We start from the raw sequence: 12102 nt of genomic DNA on the forward strand, positions 1-12102 counted from the left end.
GCAATCACCAAGTGAAACCATGACTGTGCTTGCGATCTTACTTCAATTTTCCTTTGTTTTACAAACCTGCAAAAGTGGTAAATGTGAGGATTGTTACTTTTTCATCACAGTCATAATTGCAAATGGTCACTAAACAAGGCCATTGCTAAGTGAGGACCATCTGTATATTGTTTAGCTTTCTGACATTGTCAGAAAGCACTAAAACTATCTGAAGGCATTATTTTTTTTTACAAAGACCAATGGAATCATACAATGATAAAACCATTGTGAAGGAAGAATACTTGGTTAGTTTGTTATTATTTTATTATAAAATAACAAACTCAGTTCAGGACTGTACTTAATTACTTAGCTCAGAATTTTTTAATTTCAAATATTTTGCATTTAGGTTGTAATTGATTGAAGTTGAAGTAATGCATCCTCCTTTTTATATTTTTTCACTTACAAGGCATATATCATATGGCTATTTTAATTAGGCTCATTAATACTATTCCTATTCTTCTTTCAACATTCACTTCCACAGAGTGTCATAGGGCAGAGGTCTCCAACCTTGGCAACTTTAAGACTTGTGGACTTCAACTCCCAGAATTCTCCAGCCAGCATAGCTGGCTGGAGAATTCTGGGAATTGAAGTCCACAAGTCTTAAAGTTGCCAAGGTTGGAGACCTCTGTCATAGGGAATACCATGACTTATATGATACTGTTCTTTTTTTCTACAGAGATTTCACAGCATTTTAGTATCTTTTCCAAAGCTTTTCATGGCTGCTCTGCCAAATGCTAGCCTGCGGTGTATTTCTTGACTGTTTGTTCCTTTACTGTTGATGCTTGATCTTAAAAGGTGGAAGCTATCCATAACTTCAATATCTCAATTGCCAGTTCTACTTCTTGTCATTCGCTTGGCCTTCTTTATATTTAATTTTAGCCTCAGTTTTTTCACTTTGTTTCATAATTACAGCTTGCAAATCATTTGCATTTTCAGCTATCAAAGAAATATCATTAAAATTATTGTGTGTTATGTTTCTTCATCCAGTTTTTAAAGCATGTAGGGAAAGTATACAGCCTTGTCACCCTCCTTTGACATCACAGAGCCAGTCTGCTTCATCATGTTGTATCTATCCTACAATGTTCTAACCTGTATATAAGTTCCTCAGGAGGCCAGTGAGATATTCTGGAATTCTCATTTTTCTGAGCCTGATAATATTCCATAGACTGATAATATTCACACAACCCAAGGCCTTTCTATAATTAATACAGTGATTCCTGTTCATGCTCTTTGGCTTCCTCAATTATCCAGCATGCTTCAGCAATAATTCCTCAACCTTTTCTAAAGTGAGCTTGAACATTTAGTATCTCTTTTTTGCATGTGAGGCTCTACTCTGCTTTGGATGATTCTAAGCATTATATTGGTAGCATGTGAAATTAGATAAATTAATACAAACTAAATATAAATAATTTTTGCTCTAAAACCAGAGCAACATACCTTTACCTTTCCTTCCTCCCTGTTGCTGTAAAAGAAGTAAGCTGAAACAAGCAAACAAACAAAGCTATCCAGTAGAGTGCCATCTCAACTTACTTGAAGAAAACCATCCATGCTGAACTAGTCAAATATCCAGGGAAGGCTGTTCAGCAGAACAGAGACCATGATTGAGACACTTCTCGTGCCCTGTCTTACACACATACACACACGCACACACACACACCAACTCTGACATCTCAGAACCCTTTTCTGCAAGGCAGGTGAAGTTACAAAGCTCCTAGTCTCTCTGTGCTTAATTTTTCATTTGCTTGGAGGAGGTAAAACAAAGATTAGAACTGCAGACACATTAAAAGTGACTTGACTTTGCAGATATTCTTGCCAGTCACCTCACTTTCCAAGCTGAGGCTAATAATTATCCTAGGTTCACATAATGTGAGAAAGTACAGCCAGACCTAAGCAAATACCAAACCATGATTCAGATTGTGGTTATGATGTGGATTCCTTAACTATTGTCTAAAGTCATTTTCTCATTCCTCAGCATCCTGAACCTAATATTTCTTAACACGTTTCCTGTTATGAAAACCAAAGCAACCAAATTTTTACTCAACCATGGAACACTCGGCATTTAAGTTTCTGTAAGAAGGTTTCCATGTGGTGTTCTTAATAAAGAGGACACTTTTTGTTTAATCATCTTATTTTGTTTGCTGAATGATGATGCCAGTGAAAAATCTACTGAGGATGAAACCTGAGTAAATATTCCAGCCTTGGGATTCTAGAGCAAAGAAGTATTATGGAACTTATACAAATTGTATGAGTAATCTTAATGAGCAAACTGTTATCTTAAATTCAATTCAATAATATTTAATACTGTGTTCATATAATACATCCATTGGGGTGTAAAGTTTGCTATTTGAAGTTGGAATAGCTACATAACATAACATATGCACCAGCAGTTCCAGAATAATTGCCAGAAATATTAATACCTTCTACTGATACATTATGAAAGCTGTTAATATAACTGGAAAGGATTTTGACTGCATTCTGTATAATTCATTAAACTATGGAACATCTCTAGTCGGTTAGGAAAACAAAAAAAAATGTATGCTTATACTACACCAAGGAAACAAAATAATCATCCTTTGAATGGCTGGAAACACAGAGATTAATATTAAAAATAAATACAGATCTTTGTAAGAACTTGTTAAAGGAAAAAAAGAGCTGGGATATGTATGAAATAGCAGCACTACGGCAACATTTTATTTTCTAAAAGTGCTTCTGGGTTTTGTGTCCCAGATATTGCAAGAAATAGAGCTTGTGCTGAAGACCAGTGATTTGCTTCACAACATTCATTCATTTGATATATGTTCCCCCTTCATTTTGTATAGCTCAAAATTGCACACCTCAAACAAGGCTGTTATTCTTTTTAAAAAATTAAAACAATCTAAATAAATAATTAATCCAGGGCACTTGATAGACCTCAAGGATGCCATGTTTTGGACCTGAGGTTTGGTGGTGAGAACATAAATGTCTATGACATTCTTTAATCCATTCAACTCATAGAAAGATTTCTGTTGTCTTCTGAATGTATACTCCAAATTCACAATCACCCATTGTCTGAAAAGAAAAAAAAGTCCCCAGATTCCTCAAATATTTTCCCATGTTTTATGATTTGGTGAAAAATAAGTAGCAGGCTTTTCTCTCAGGGATATGCAAAACTGCACGTTCCTGAGGAAAACAAGACATTCTATGGAACAATGAAATATTCAGGAACAGAGCATGCATGCAAGAATTTGAAAACTCACTGATTAAGAAACAAGACACTTAACCTTGTATTCAGAGAGTCAGGGTGGCATAAGGTTAAGGTGCTGGACTAGAAGAGGGAATCCCGGAGTTTGGTCCTCCCTTATGCACAGATGGGTGATTCTGGGCCAATCACTTCCTCTCAGTCCCAAATAACATCAGGCTCTGTGACAAACTGGCTGAGAAACAAGCCCCTTGTCATATCATGCACTGGTAGCTTCACTATGTGAACTACAGTGAGTGCAGGACAAAAGGAGACAAAAACAAATAACCTGGGCAAATGCTAAGAACAATAACAATAACTTATCAAGATAACGGGGATTTCCGGTTTGTCGGCTTTGCGAGCGGTAGGGATTCGCGGCTGCGCGATCCCTGCCGCGCTAGCCGTTTTTGGGGCTCCGACCCGAAAGGGTGCGGAGCAAGGCTGCCCTGCAGGGGCAGCTGAAGGTAGGGGGATCCGGGAAAGGGTTTGGGGTGCTGCAGACCCCTCCCTAGCCGGCAGAACCTCCTTTTACCAAGACAGTGCAGCGGCGGTCCGTAATGGCCGCCACAAAGAAGCCGGCAGCTGGGCAAGTATGCGCTGGAGGAAGAGGAGAAAGTTTTTAAAAGTGAAAGTCTTCTTGGTTCACCCAGGACTCTAAGATATATTTAATTTAATTCCTGAAAATGATGGCTTTTTGGATGATTCTTTCCACAAGAGGAAATAAGCGGCAATTCTGAGGTGCTGAAAGGAAAGTTTACTCTCCCCCCGACGGAATTAATAAATGGATATTGAGAAACCTGTTTTTTTTTCAGGTAAAACTAGCTTTTGGGATAAGTCGGAAGGGAGAGGACAAAAATATATTTATCTGGTTGGATTTTGTTGGAGGAGATGCCTTAAGGATTTGAAAACAGAAATAAAATCTTAATAAGGCTTCAAAACACAGATTTGAACTTTCTTTTTTCCTTTGTCTGATACTACCCCTGGAAGAGAAAGGGGAATTTTGGCTTGGCTTGGATTGATTGAGGATTGTGGACTTTGGGGTTGTCTTGTTTTTCTTTTGGAATATTTTGGTTGGTGTGAGAAGAAAGAGGGAAAAAGAAAAGATCTATAATGGCTTTTTGTTTGGAGGAACTGAGGGATGAATATGAGCAAACAAAAGCAGCCTGTAAAGATGGTATGGAAAAAGCTTTTTTTTTTTTAAAAAAATGGCGTTGGTTAACTATGAACAGACAATACAGATGGAAGCTGAAGAACAACAAGAAGAAGATGAAGACGCCATCTTCAATGAATCCCAAAATTCATCTAAGAAAGAAGGAAGGAAGAAAGCGAGGAAAATGAAGGACTTAAGATCTAAAAAAACATTTAAGAAAGAGAAAAATATGATGCAAAATAAATATAATGATAGCAAACAAGAGAAAAAGGGAATACAACAGAGAAGGGATGCCGGCAAGACAGAGGTTAGAAGAAGGGGGTAGGAAGATTTGGTGGGGGAAGAAAGAAAGGGGAAAGGCGGAGAAAAGCCACAAAGTTTTAAAATTAGATGGGAAAAGAGGAATCCTTTTAGGGATAATGGGTAAAGCATAATTTTTAAAAAAAAGATTCTGCAAGGTACACAAGATGGTACTGTAACATCCGTATTAGAAATAGAAAATTAGAATGGCTTAAGAGTTAATAAGAAATTAAAATGTTGAAATGTTTAATAATGATTGATTTTTAAAATGTAATAAAATATTGAAGGGAAAGGCAATGAGAATGCTATAAGATTTATTATTTAGATTTATTATTTAACTACGTATTTAGGAGGATATTATGTATTTAAACATTTTTGATTTTTTACTCTGTTGTTATTGTTACTAAAAGTAAAAATTAGTAGATAGAATGTACCAAGCAGAATCAAATTGGGTATTAGGTGTTATTTTAAATGTTAATTTAATTAATTTAGGGAGAGGATAGAAAGGCATCATACTCTGATTAGAGATTTCAGGAGAAATTTTTTTTTTTTTTCATTATAAGGAATGAGATAGAGGGATAATAAAGGATGGGCAAAAGATACAAATATAATGATTTAAATTAAGATGGATTGAATAAGAGAGAATTATGAAGAGTGAAATGTATGGAGAAGTTTATATGGAAGATACAGAATGGTAAATAAAATAAGTAATGATCTGTAAGATGAGCATGAATATAATTAAAGCCCATATAAAGAGAGGTACCTGGGGCCAAGTTACTTTACTAAAAGATTTTTTATATGTATGTTTGTGTTTGTTTATGTCTTTGAGAGTATTGGTGAAACCTTGTAGAAACATAGAAAGAGAGTGATGATAATCAAGTCAGAAAGAAATAGATGAAATAATATAGAAATGTATTGTATAAGATAAGGTTTTATCTGACTTGTTAAATCTATAATGGAAAAACATTCAAATATGTAATGGTTGATGATGATTTGTTTGTTTTTTGAAATTAATAAAACTTGCTTAAAAAAAAAAGATAACAAGCTAGATGATAGTGATATTGTAGATACTGTAACTATTAATACCCATTTAATTCAATGTGTATATGAACCTGCTCTAGATGAAATTTTGGCACTGTAACTTACTACATGGACATATACTGTATATAGCCATTTCTTTTTGATCCTTACATAAATATCCTTCTTTAGAAACAAGAAATTATGCTTTGTTTGTAAAGAATTATATAGAATTTGAAGAGAATGTATTTTTTTTTTCCACAGACAATTATTTTTCCAGTGAATATAATTGTCAACACATTCCTGGATTCTAATTTAATGTAGCCTGGACATGGGGACAGTGCTACAGGTAAATCATTTTATATTTCTGGGAGACCCTCCTTTTTGATGGTAACATGTAAAATTATCCATAATAACAAAACAAAACAAAAAGCGCCACTATTCCCACTAAGCAACACAGTAACACAGCAACAGTAAGCTTAGGTCTGATTCCTTCCTTCTTTCTTCATTCAGTTCTGTTTTAGTATTGTAATATGTTGTTTTGTTATTGGAATTGTAAACCATGTAGGTTGATTAGACACATACACATTATTGTCCAAACTGTTGCCAATTAATAACATTCCCAGCAATAACTCTTCTGTTCTCTCTCTGACTGACAGAAATATAGCATTTTCCTAAGCCAAACAATAAAAATGGAGAGAAAAATATTTAGGTATACAGGTAGCCCTCATTTAGAACTGCCTCATTTGGTGAACATTTGCAGTTATGGTGGTGATGAAAAATAATTTTGTGATCAATCCTGACATTTATGAACTTCATAGAAAAGGTCATAAAGCAAAGGAAAGTTGAAATAAGATCATAAGCACAGTTTCTGTTTCACTTAGTGGCCGCTTCACTTAACCGAATTGCCAATTCTAATTGTGGTGTTCTAAATGAAGTCTGCTGATGTGTATTTCTGAAGAATAGGTATTCATAAAGTCTTGAGATTTCTTTTTGATTAATCTTATCCTCATCAAAAGAGGACAAAAGTATTTAGGATAATTGTATGGTTAACACAGTGAAGAAACTACATTTATGGTAATTATCATTGGGATAACATACTGTTCTCATTTTCAATTTGTATATGGTTTTTAATAACTGTTTATTCTTCTTCATTACAACACGGGAGTGTTATTGTTCCTACTTTTTAGAAAGTTTGTGTATATTGCCTTGTGATGTCCTAGTTTGCATTAATAAATGTTTAGGAGCTCTTTCTTGAAAGAGAGTTTGGGTTTTATCACCAAAAGTCTGTTCTGATAATTCTACCATTCAACAAAATCTGTAAGATCTATTTTCTTGCTCTCTCATCACAGACATTATTCCTCTTTCAATTAGAAAATTCTGTGTAAGATCTAAGATGCCTTTCTTTATTCTCACAAATCACATCAGTCCTTTGAGGATGAGCCCCCTTATCATGAGCAATACACATAAAATTAAATGAAAATCTTTGCTATTTATTTTTTGTAGATTCAGCTGTTGTTAAAGGCAAGGTCAATTAGAATTTTTTTCATGCTGCAATACTTGATCCACATACGTCTCATTTAATTTCTGTTTAGAAGACATAATAATAGTCTTTAAGGTTGCAGAACTTTATACAGGTTTTAGGGAGTCAGTTCCGCTGAGCTCAGTGTGACGCACATGAGAATAAACATAGATTGTGCATCATGTCCTCTTTCCTGCCCTATTCTGCTATTTTTGATTCAATTCAATAGTTCTGCTTTCATCTAAAAAACTTGTCTTTTATATTCTGTCTGGAGTTCAAAACATGCATTATAGTTCATAAATAACTTGCAATAGGTATTGGTCTTCCTGGTTACCAGATTTTAGCTGCAGAAATTCAGACAATCAGTATCAAAAATACTATCTATCAAAGTATCAAAGAATCATTTTATGGCTATCTACTGTCTTTCAGATTTTTGGAGTGCAGGCACAATAGACCTACATTTTTCACATCTTTTTTTAAAGGAAATGTGGGTGTCCTGATCCTAGTTGAAATTGTTACTATCTGTCAGAATAGCTGCCTTCTATGAAAAAATGAATCATCCTCCAATTGCTTCATTTCTCAAAAGTCCTACTGTATATCAAGCTTCAATCTTGGCAAGAGGGGTATCTCTGTAATAAAGCAGCTCAGGAAAGGTTCCACATAAGATGACCATTATTTTAGCAGCAACATTCATACATTTTGTGTATGAAATTGTATATCCAGTCAGCATATATCTGAAGTAGGTTTTTTTTCTGTTTAGGACACAAAATGTGCATCTTTGTCTCTCTCTCTCTCTCTCTCTCTCTCCCCCGTCTCCCTCCCTCCCCTCCCTCCTTCCCTCTCCCTCTTTCTCTGTGTGTGTGTGTTTAGAAGCTTAATGTAACACCATTTTGCCTTATGTTCTCTATTTGCTTGGATGTAATATCCAACATGTTTAGCCAAAACCAAATAAGCCACATTACATACAATCCATAAAGCCAATCCAGGCCTTATATTTTTCCAGGGTGCTGTAAATTCCAGAAATAGTAGTGAAGTGTTATTTAGAACATAACCTATTCCACAGTAGAATAAAACCCATTCAGTTCAGCTGTCATTTGCTCATTCTGTTTCAAGTTACTTTGATGACCCCATTTATCCCTTTAATACGTAAACAGATTAAAAGCTAAATAAGTTAAGAGGTGCTTTTCGTGACAATACTTGATTGTGTAGAATGAATGTGAGTTCTGAATTATAATAGAACATTAAGACAGAAAAATAAGCTTTTCAATTAAAATTATGAACATAAATGCAATTTATCTTGAGTCTAGTTAGTTTCTTCTTTTAATAAGAGGTGTAATTTGCTTCTGCAATCAATTATGTTTTCAGCAAAAGAGGAATGAATAATTAGAGAATATTTAAAAGCAAAGTTTTCTTTGAGTTGAATTTAATTCTTGATTGCTTTCATGTACTTATATTTTTTTGCAGGGGGCAAAGAATGATGTAGAAATAATTTGTCATTGCCTTTTTCTAGGATATTTGGGGTTTTCGTTTTTAACTGACTATAGTTCTATATGCTCTAAAGAAAGTAGAAAGATTTTGACTGTGTGCTACAGAATTGGCCTTTGATACTCTGGGCTCCAAATTCAGTCCCCAGAATCTTCAGGAAATATTGGAAAAACATCTCCTTGGAACATTGTGTATTTGCTGGGGTCTGTGTCAATACAAATGAATCTAATGGTTTAGTGATTAGGTTTTTGGTAATACAGCTTCCTTTGTTCCATTATTTGCTTATACTTTTCTAGGAACATGGATTAGTGCAATTTATCAAGCCAGTCTTGTGGCTTATTCGTTGAACGAATGGCTTAGTATGATGTTTGAATCCAAACATTTTGAAAATCTTTAAAGCATCTTATTTCTTTGACAATATATCATAAAAATAATAAAGTGAACACTTAGTTTATTCCAAGTTGATACCATGGACATCTGTGTACAATAGACTACATTTCTGCAGCAATTTACATCATTTGATTGTGATGTTATTACATTAATAATGCAAATGAAATAATGTCATCATTATCTATGCAATTACATTTCACAGACCCATGCAATTGGTCCATTCAGTCAAGGAGTTGCTTGTATATCTTTTTTTCAAGACAATCTCCCCATCTTAAGGGGATTGAACTGAGCATATGAGTACACTATAAGTATAACAAAATAAAACATGCATTACACAATGGTTCTTGATAAGAAAATTTCCCTTGTTTTACATTTTGATCGTTTTCCAAGCCAGATCAGTTAAAGGTTCAAATCACTGGAAGTGATGCAATTATATATGAATCTTATTCAGTATAACTTGAGGGAGCTTTCACCAGGGAACAGATTAATGCATTTCCATCAGTCTCTCAGTGGGATTGAGATATATCTAGTAAAGCTTTATATTAGGCCAGAGTGCAGTTCTTCCTGGATTAGAGTTATAGGGGAAGGAATGGGTACAGTGAGAAAGCATTCTTTAAAGAAATGATGTAAAGAATAATTCCCAATGAATTTAATGATATGTCATGCAGATTAGTTGCACTTGAGAGGAGGGTACTTCTGCTAAGGAAATGGTAGATAGCAGAAACATTGCAGCTGAAAGCAGCAACTGGATCTCCAAATCACTGAAATCCTTCTGGACAGAGATCTTTACATCATCCAAAGCAGAGATGGTATTCAGCAGCTTCTGAACAGTTCTGGAGAAACGGTAGTGGAAATTTTGAGTAGTTCCGAGAACCGGCAAATACCACCTCTGACTGGCTCCGCTTCCATCTATTCTCTGCCCAGCTGATCGGCTGGGTCTCCCTGTACAGGAGAATGGAGCTGGAAAGTAGGTTAGTGGGGTGGCGAGAGAATGGGGATTTTACAGTATCCTGCCATGTCCAAGCCATGCCCCCACCAAGCCACACCCACAGAACTGGTAGTAAAAAAAAAATGAATCCCATCACTGATCCATACATATTTATTTATTTATTTTATTTGCCAATTGTTTACAAGATAATAAGTATAAGTGTATAGATAGTTGTGAATACATGAAATGGGTACATATAAGAAAAATAAAAGAAGAAGAAGAGAAACAATAGGACAGAGATGGTAGGCACATTGGTGCGCTTATGCACGCCCCCTACAGACCTCTTAGGAAAGGGGTGAGGTCAATAGTAGACAGTCTAAGGTTAATATGATGGACTGATGGTTTTTGTGAGTAGATGGCAGAAACTGAGTTTTTGCTGTTGCCAACAGTTGGGAGTTGCAGAATTCCACCAAGCTTATAGCCATCACTTTATAGTGATAGCCTTTTATAGCCTTTTTTGGACTCAGGGCTTGACTGAACCTCACATTTCGGATTTTACTTCATTTTTTTAATACTGCTTTTTAAAGGCGAAATTTGGAATGAAGAGATATCTATTTTAAGAGATGGTGATACATTGTTAATATTGATTATATTTTCTGGGAATGAAGTGGGAAATTTCTTCTTTTATTTTTTTTTGTACAATATAGGTAGGTAGGTAGGTAGGTAGGTAGGTAGATAGATAGATAGATAGATAGATAGATAGATAGATAGATAGATGATAGATAGATAGATGGATGGATGGATGGATGGATGGATGGATGGATGGATAGAGATAGAGATATAATGTAGACTGTATTAGTTTTATTTTTGTAACATAACCTTTACTAAAATTATTGTAAAAAACAGATTAGTTGCAATTTGAAAATTTAGTTTTTAATTGTCAGCCCTTTGGTAATTCTTCCTCTGAGCTAGTTTTTAAAATGACTACTTAAAAGGCTTATTACAACTTCATTTGACCTTGGTTAAAAATGATATATTCTATGCAACTGTTTACATTGGACTCTTGGGTGTACCTATGATAAAATCTATACTCAGTGAAGATGTGCTTTCTATAGAATATTAGTCTTCTTAACATTTCATTATGTATAATAACAGAAATGATAACTATTCATAAAACAAAACCAACTCTCTATCCCCTGAACATTGATTATTTTGAATGGATTTTATTATCCCAAGCCAGGTTAATTTATCTTCTGGTAATAAAACAGTCAAGGAGGGTTAAGGAAAAAGTGCATTTGTTTCTTCTTGATTAAATCATGCAACTTTTAAAATGGGACTCTTTTTTAATTCCAACACTGAGAAGAACACAAATGGATGAAGATTGTAAAATCAGTAATTTTGTTTTAGTGCTACATTTTTGTCCTGGACTTTTATTTTTCAAATAGAAAAGGTCTATACTATGTAGGCACTTACATTTCGATCCCTAGACTATTTTTTTGTTAGGCTCAACATGTTTGTTGGTTGGGATGGGTGATGGGGAAAACATATAACATTATGAAAGATTAATCTGTAAATTAAACTGCTAAAATATGGCATAGCTTTTCATTGCCAGGAAATCAAGAGTAACACTGAAAATTGACTTATGTATACCTTTTGCCATGAAAAATGCGTTCAGTGAATTGCATTCTAAACTTTTGCCAAACTATACAGAATACTTCAGGATTTGTTTCTTCAGTAAAATCAATTTGTGGGAACCAAGTAGAGGAAACAAAGATTAAGAAGAATGACAATGGCAGCCGATCAATTTCAAGGCAGAATAAGTTACAAAGCAAATGGGTTTACCTCATGTTGCCCTAGTATACAATGGCAATTTTTCTTTTATTTTTCTTTTGCAATATTAATGGAAGTGAATAATGGCAGGTATATCATAGAAGGTCAAGTCAGTACTCTACAGAAGGTTAAAAAATGATAACATTTCCTTCGAATTGAACTGACTCCTTGTCACTGTATGGCCATATTCATGTTACTTTATTGTCCATGAGATGGAAGTGGTT

General features: G+C 34.6%; 1 protein-coding gene across 8 annotated transcripts in view; it reads left to right on the forward strand.

Annotated features, from left to right (window-relative positions):
- The window catches only part of HS3ST5 (heparan sulfate-glucosamine 3-sulfotransferase 5), a 197260-nt gene that overhangs the window by 12031 nt on the left and 173127 nt on the right, over nt 1-12102 (forward strand). For 2 of the 8 annotated variants that reach the window (XM_087973260.1, XM_087973215.1), the window contains exon 2: nt 5988-6072. The exons of the other annotated variants lie outside the window; for them this stretch is intronic. The gene's annotated coding sequence lies outside the window, so the exon portion shown is untranslated. The remainder of the gene's footprint in view (nt 1-5987; nt 6073-12102) is intronic. 8 annotated transcript variants of the gene reach the window in all.

Source organism: Notechis scutatus, chromosome 1 (genome assembly GCF_049901735.1).
Source record: "Notechis scutatus isolate UNSWTSFEM ecotype Mainland chromosome 1, rNotScu1.2, whole genome shotgun sequence".
NCBI classification, from domain to species: domain Eukaryota; kingdom Metazoa; phylum Chordata; class Lepidosauria; order Squamata; family Elapidae; genus Notechis; species Notechis scutatus.